At 34.7% G+C, this 6122-nt stretch overlaps 1 pseudogene; it reads left to right on the top strand.

Moving 5' to 3' along the window:
* Positions 1-468: 468 nt before the first annotated feature.
* On the top strand, positions 469-583 carry LOC141635479 (small nucleolar RNA R71; annotated as a pseudogene).
* Positions 584-6122: the final 5539 nt, after the last annotated feature.

Here is a 6122-nt window from a genome sequence, read left to right as displayed (position 1 = left end):
AAGTTCGGGTGAAAGTTTGTATTTGGGTTATAAGTATTGGAAAAAGTACTCGGTAGAAATGAACTTTGTCTAAAACTTTAAAAAGCATTTACCTCCTCAATAGTAGCTTGGCAATGAGCGGCGTAATGACTCGCACCTCCGCAACTTTCGCACACAACAATTTGGCTAGTAAAAGACATGACATTGACTTGTTGAAGAGAGGAAGCCGCATTTTGAGTCTCCAATTTTTGTTGGAACAATAAGTTTTGAGCCTTCAAAATGGAAGTATCAGAAGCTTCCTCTTTATCTTTGGTTGGTGCAATCCGGGAATTGACATATTGGGCATCATGAATCACCATGGATTAAATTGGGGCATGAGCAATATATGTGTCAATTTGATCAAACCGCCCATTGATGGCGGAATCAATAATTCTTCAGGACTCGGCACAACATCCATCGTAGAACGTTATAGCGAGGAACCAAGCATCCAAACCATTATGTGGGCATTTCCTTTGAAACTCCTCGTACCTTTCCCAAGCTTCATATAAGCTCTCAAGTGCTTGTTGACGGAATCCCGTGATTTGGCTCCACAAAGTTTGAGTTTTCTCCGGTGGGAAAAACTTTTGATAGAAAGCAAGAGCCTAAGTTTCCCAATTGATGATTCCCATGGCAGTGAAATCAAGATTATTAATCCATAGTTTTGCCTTGTCCTTCAAAGAGAAAGGGAAAAGTATCTCCTTATTTGAGCTTGATCGACTCCGTTTGCCTAATCATGGAGCAATAGTCACAAAAATTTTGAACATGCAAATTTGGATCCTCCAAAGGACTTCTCCCAAATTTCTTCCTTTCCACAAGGCTAATAAAAGCCGGTTTGATCTCGAACTCCGGGGCGGTAGTTTGATGAGGAGTGATACCCGCCGGAAGCATAGCCGCGGTGGGCTTGAAATGATCGGATAGTTTCACCATCTTTTTGATTGGAGATGATGGTGGTGGTGGAGATGATGAACTAGAAACTTCCTCCTCTTCAAAAGCTTGAAGATCGTCTAAGTTATACTTTCTTGCACTTTCAGTTTTCACGGGAGAAGCGGCCTTTTTAATTTCTTTCAAAAAACGCCGTCTTCTACGCAAGGTTTTCTCGGACTCGGAATTAGGTGGAAACAATTCTCCAATGTGAGAAGACCTGGGCATAAGACAAAAATCTCAAAAAACTTGTAAGCAACAGTCTCAAGGAACAAGAGTTCTTCAAGACAAAAGAAAACAAGATAGAAATCAACAATTCTAAATGCAATAAAACCGTGCTCCCCGACAACGGCGCCAAAATTTGATAAACTTGTCGCACACCTAATCAAAGATAAAATTCACTAGACACAAATGAATGAAGTACAAGGGGTCGAACACAAGGAGACGAGAATTGCGTTATGAAATGATATGAATAGAAATCTATCAAGGTCGATTATGATTGGTTTGTTTGATTGGTTTGATAACTGTTAGGTTCATATACCTATTATTAGACTCTTCTAATAGTGAACTAATTAACTTCTTAATTTGTGTTCTTTAGATCTAGTGCATGCATAACAAAATAAGAGATTAATAAGAAAAACAATGTCCCTTACATTGTAATTTTCGGATTTATGGGCACAAGTAAGGTCTCCTACCTTCAGTTGTTCTTGAGCTATGATGAGTATTAGGATGATCCTGGAAAATCCCAATGTAGAGATTCTCCTCTTGATTGCACCCAAGATTAGCCCTTATCTCTACTAAATAATATTAACTAGATATTTATTTAGTAGTATACCTTAAAATTGATTATTAATACTCATATATTACATTAATAATATTAGTAATGTGATTGAACAATTTAGATTATCATTTTTCTAGTTTTTGAGAAAGATAAAACAAAGTATGATAGAGGTATGCATGTGTATGAATGAATATGCATGAGAAAAATGAATATGTTGTGTGTAGTAGTGGAAAAATGAGAACAAACTTTCATTATAGAGGAGATGGAGCCGGGTAGAAGAGGTCAAAATGACATCTTCTTTTGCCTTTTTCTCTTACCCAAAATATAGGCTTGTAAGACTAGTGTAGCTTAGGCATAATTAACTTATTTTATCTCATAAAATAATTCACCCACTAACACCTATCATCCTCAATTTTTCGGTCCACATACATAAAATGGACTACCCTTTTATTTTGTCAATTTGTTATTTGTCACACAATATGTCACATGTAGTATGTTACATGTTATTAATTAATTTAATGCATATTTATCAAATAAATATCAATTTTATAAATTAATTAAATTACATACAACAAATTGACTAGTGATACTTGATCACATAAATAAAATGGGTCATATAATTATAATTCACAACATCTTGTAATTATAATTAACCACTCATTCTTATCTCTATTGTTTCACAAACAATAAACAATTTTAGTAATAAAGTATTTCAATTACTAAAATAAAGCTTATTTAATCCCATTACAATAAGATATAAATATTCTCTCTTACAATTGAACTGTTCAACTTTAAGGAATTGATTAACTTGTATCGTCATACAATTAATCAACTTTACTGATAAGGGCATCATCCTTTAGGTGTGACCATAAGGGATCAACTAACCACCACCGTCCTACGACAGTAACGTCAAATTCTAGTAAGCTAATCGTTACCGATTAATGTTGATCAGTTGACTATATAAATGAATCATCCCTTACGTATTTTTAATATGAGATTTAAACATGTGATATCACTATTGTTGATGACACATATTCCAACAATCTCCCACTTGTCCGAGACAAGTGTGCGTCACCAATTCTCTTGTCCTATCACAATCTCCCACTCAATGCAAGGTGTCTCGCAGGTCGTACTTGGACTTGATCATATCTTGAGTGGTTTTCTCGATCTGGAGTGTAACTGTCTGACTGGAATTATCTACCATAGATACTTTTCGAGCGTGGCCACGCATTTCCAGTTCACTATTCCTCGTGTGGCCTTGAGATTTATAACAATCCTGACAAGGGGGTGGACAATTCCTATTGCACTATTCCCTTTGTTTAGCCACAATTCATCTTAACCAAAAATATACCCATTTGACCTCATTTTTGACAGTCGTAGAGCATAAATCAAAGCTAATCAGAAATTGTGCCAACTTGGGGCGAATAGTCTCTAGTCAAAAGAATTGACGCCTAAAAATACTATAGCAGCTCTTGCCATGACCAGGCTTTATGAATTACCAGAACTCTATAAGCAGTCACTGCTCGACAGAGTGTCTCATACAGTCTATCTATGTGATCGACTAGTCATCCCATCTGACTCTATGGCACTTGAACTTGCCATCAATCGCATCACACTCTAGTCACTTTGAGACGTCACCTCATATAAGTAAATAGGGGCGAATACCATGTCAATCCAGTTCATTTTAATGTGATTATCATATATGAATAGTCAATACTCTATTACTACTTCATATCTTATAATTTATAGTGTGCCTTTTACACTAGTTGAAATGCAATAAAAGCTTGGCAAGTGGATATATCATATATCCGAACATTCCAACTTTATGAATTGTTATTTTCTTCTATTCAATGTCATCTCTAATGACATGAATTTATCTAATTATATGTCTAGTCTTCTTACTAGACTTGGGCTCTTTAACTTGAAAGATGCTCCCACTGTTATCACATAACTTGTGATAAAGTCAATTGTAGAGGGATTCACTCTTAATCCTTATGTTGACCATTTTATCACAATTTGCTTAGATTTTGTTTGTAGAATTTGCAATGGTCGAAACTAAAACACCTTTTTAGTTTCTCACTCCTTAGTCAATAAAACTAGCCTAGGATTTCAACAAATCCTTCTCGGTTTGGAAACTAAAGTTTGTGTAACCCTTCAACACATAACTTAGTTTATCATCCAAACAATTAAATAGATCCTCAATTGTTCTTTAAGGCTTTCACAAGACCATCTTATGAATTAACCTGTTATTGACTTATTATGCTCCTAGCGTATACTTCATCATGGCGTGTGCGACTGTTGGCATACATGATCATTCTAATGGCGGAATCATCAGCAAATGATTTTATGTGATCAACAACTTAATAGGTTCAGTGAATGACCATGACTCCATCATAGTAATTCCCCTTTCATCACCATGAATAACCTATTCAACCTTGTTGATTTTAAACAGATTTGAAATATCTTATCATCATAAGACTCTTAACTCTATGCCAATATTCTCTCACATAGATTCGGAAATCTTAGAATATATCGCACCTTTTCCTAGTCTCCCAATCACTCTTTCACAGAAGAGAACATTGGCACATTATTCTCAATAAGTAATATGTTATCAACATATAAGACATGGGAAAATAATTCTTGCTCCCGCTTAACTTCATGGATAATTATGATTCTTCAATCTTGTGAATGAACCCATTCTCAATTATCACATGAACGAAAAGTATAATCCTTTGATGCTTGCTTACGACCATTTTGGGATCACTTAAGAAAGCTACGCATAATATGTTAGGATTCTTAGATCTTAATCTAAGATTTTGTGTTCCAAACACATTCCTTTTCTAAATTCCCATTTTAGAAAAGCGAATCTTTATTATCATTTGCCATTTTTCATTAAAATGAATTGTAGCCATTCCTAACATGATTTCTCTTCATCAACATCTTCATGTCGATCTATGCCCTTATTTACTCTAAAGCTCTATTCACTTTAAGGAGACCCTTGCCTTTATGTAAATCTACTCTTTGAGTAACAATATTTGGATTGTAATGCTATGGCTCATATGTAACAAAGTCGATTTGGGACAATACCATTACTTTTACAAAGCAACATTTTAACAACAAGACATGTGTGCTAAACTCCCACTGAACTATACTCCCACTCTATCTTTATAGATTATAGTTCATTACTTTCACAAAGTAACACATTAACTATAAGACATGTTTGTGACGATCTAATCTACTCCCACTCTATCTCTTAGAAATACCTTTATCTTCTTAAGAGATAGCTTTGTGAGTTACAAACATATGTGGTGAATTTATTTGGAAGTTTTTCTAGACTGACATGTTAGCACATAAAACTACCATCTCTATTATGGCAGTTTGATTCATGTTATATGCGAATCTGATCCATGTCATTTGTTAAATAGATTCTCTATTTCAGGTATTTCCTAGTTGACCATCCGCTTAGAATTACGTGTCCGTTTTGGATTGTAAATTCCCAAAATTGAGTTCGATAACTCAAACCGACTCATATTAGTTTGATCTTATGGGTAGTGACACTAAGACATAATCCATATTTAATAAATCAAATTCATTACTTAGATCTTTGCCACTACGATCAGATCGTAATGCTTTAGTACTTTGTTCAATTGGTTCTCTACATCATTTAGAAATTTCTCAAATGCGTCACTTTATATTTTATTAAGTAAATATACCCATATCTACTTAAATCATTGGTAAAAGTGACAAAGTAGTCATAAATTCCCCTTGCGGTGATGCTCATTAGAACATATACATCGACATGTATTAGTCCCAGCAAATCACTTGCTTGTGTCCCTTTACCACTAAAGGAAGTACAAATCATTTTGCGGAGGAGACAAGATTCGCATATTCCATATGATTGAAACTCAAATGGTTCATTTAAATCTAGCCGACACTAGCTTTCAATGTGTTTCTCATTTATGTAACCTAATCGAAAAAGCCAAATGAACAAATCATTTGGATCACTAGTTATGTGTCTTTTGATTTGTATGTTATAGATATCTTTAGTTGAGTTGGAAGTGTCTAAAACATGAATACCATTAAGAGAATTGACTTGGCTCCTAGCCATGTCAATTTTCAAACAAAATAAAACGATTGTTTTTTATGGCAAAATATGAATCCCTCCATGTCTAACATGAAATAATGTTTTAGATAAAATGGGTACATAATCACCATTATGTAGATTACAACTCGAAGCTATTAGCTAAAATAAGTACACAAGTCCCTCTCTAAGTGATGGCTACCCTAGCTCCATTTTCTTGTCGGAGATTTATATCACTCTTGTTTAGCTTTTTCACATTTCCAAGCCCATGTATACGATTACAAAGGTGAAAACCACAACCGGTATCCCATACCCACGTTG

Source organism: Silene latifolia, chromosome Y, assembly GCF_048544455.1.
Source record: "Silene latifolia isolate original U9 population chromosome Y, ASM4854445v1, whole genome shotgun sequence".
Classification (NCBI taxonomy): domain Eukaryota; kingdom Viridiplantae; phylum Streptophyta; class Magnoliopsida; order Caryophyllales; family Caryophyllaceae; genus Silene; species Silene latifolia.
This window is presented reverse-complemented; position numbering and strand designations above follow the sequence as displayed.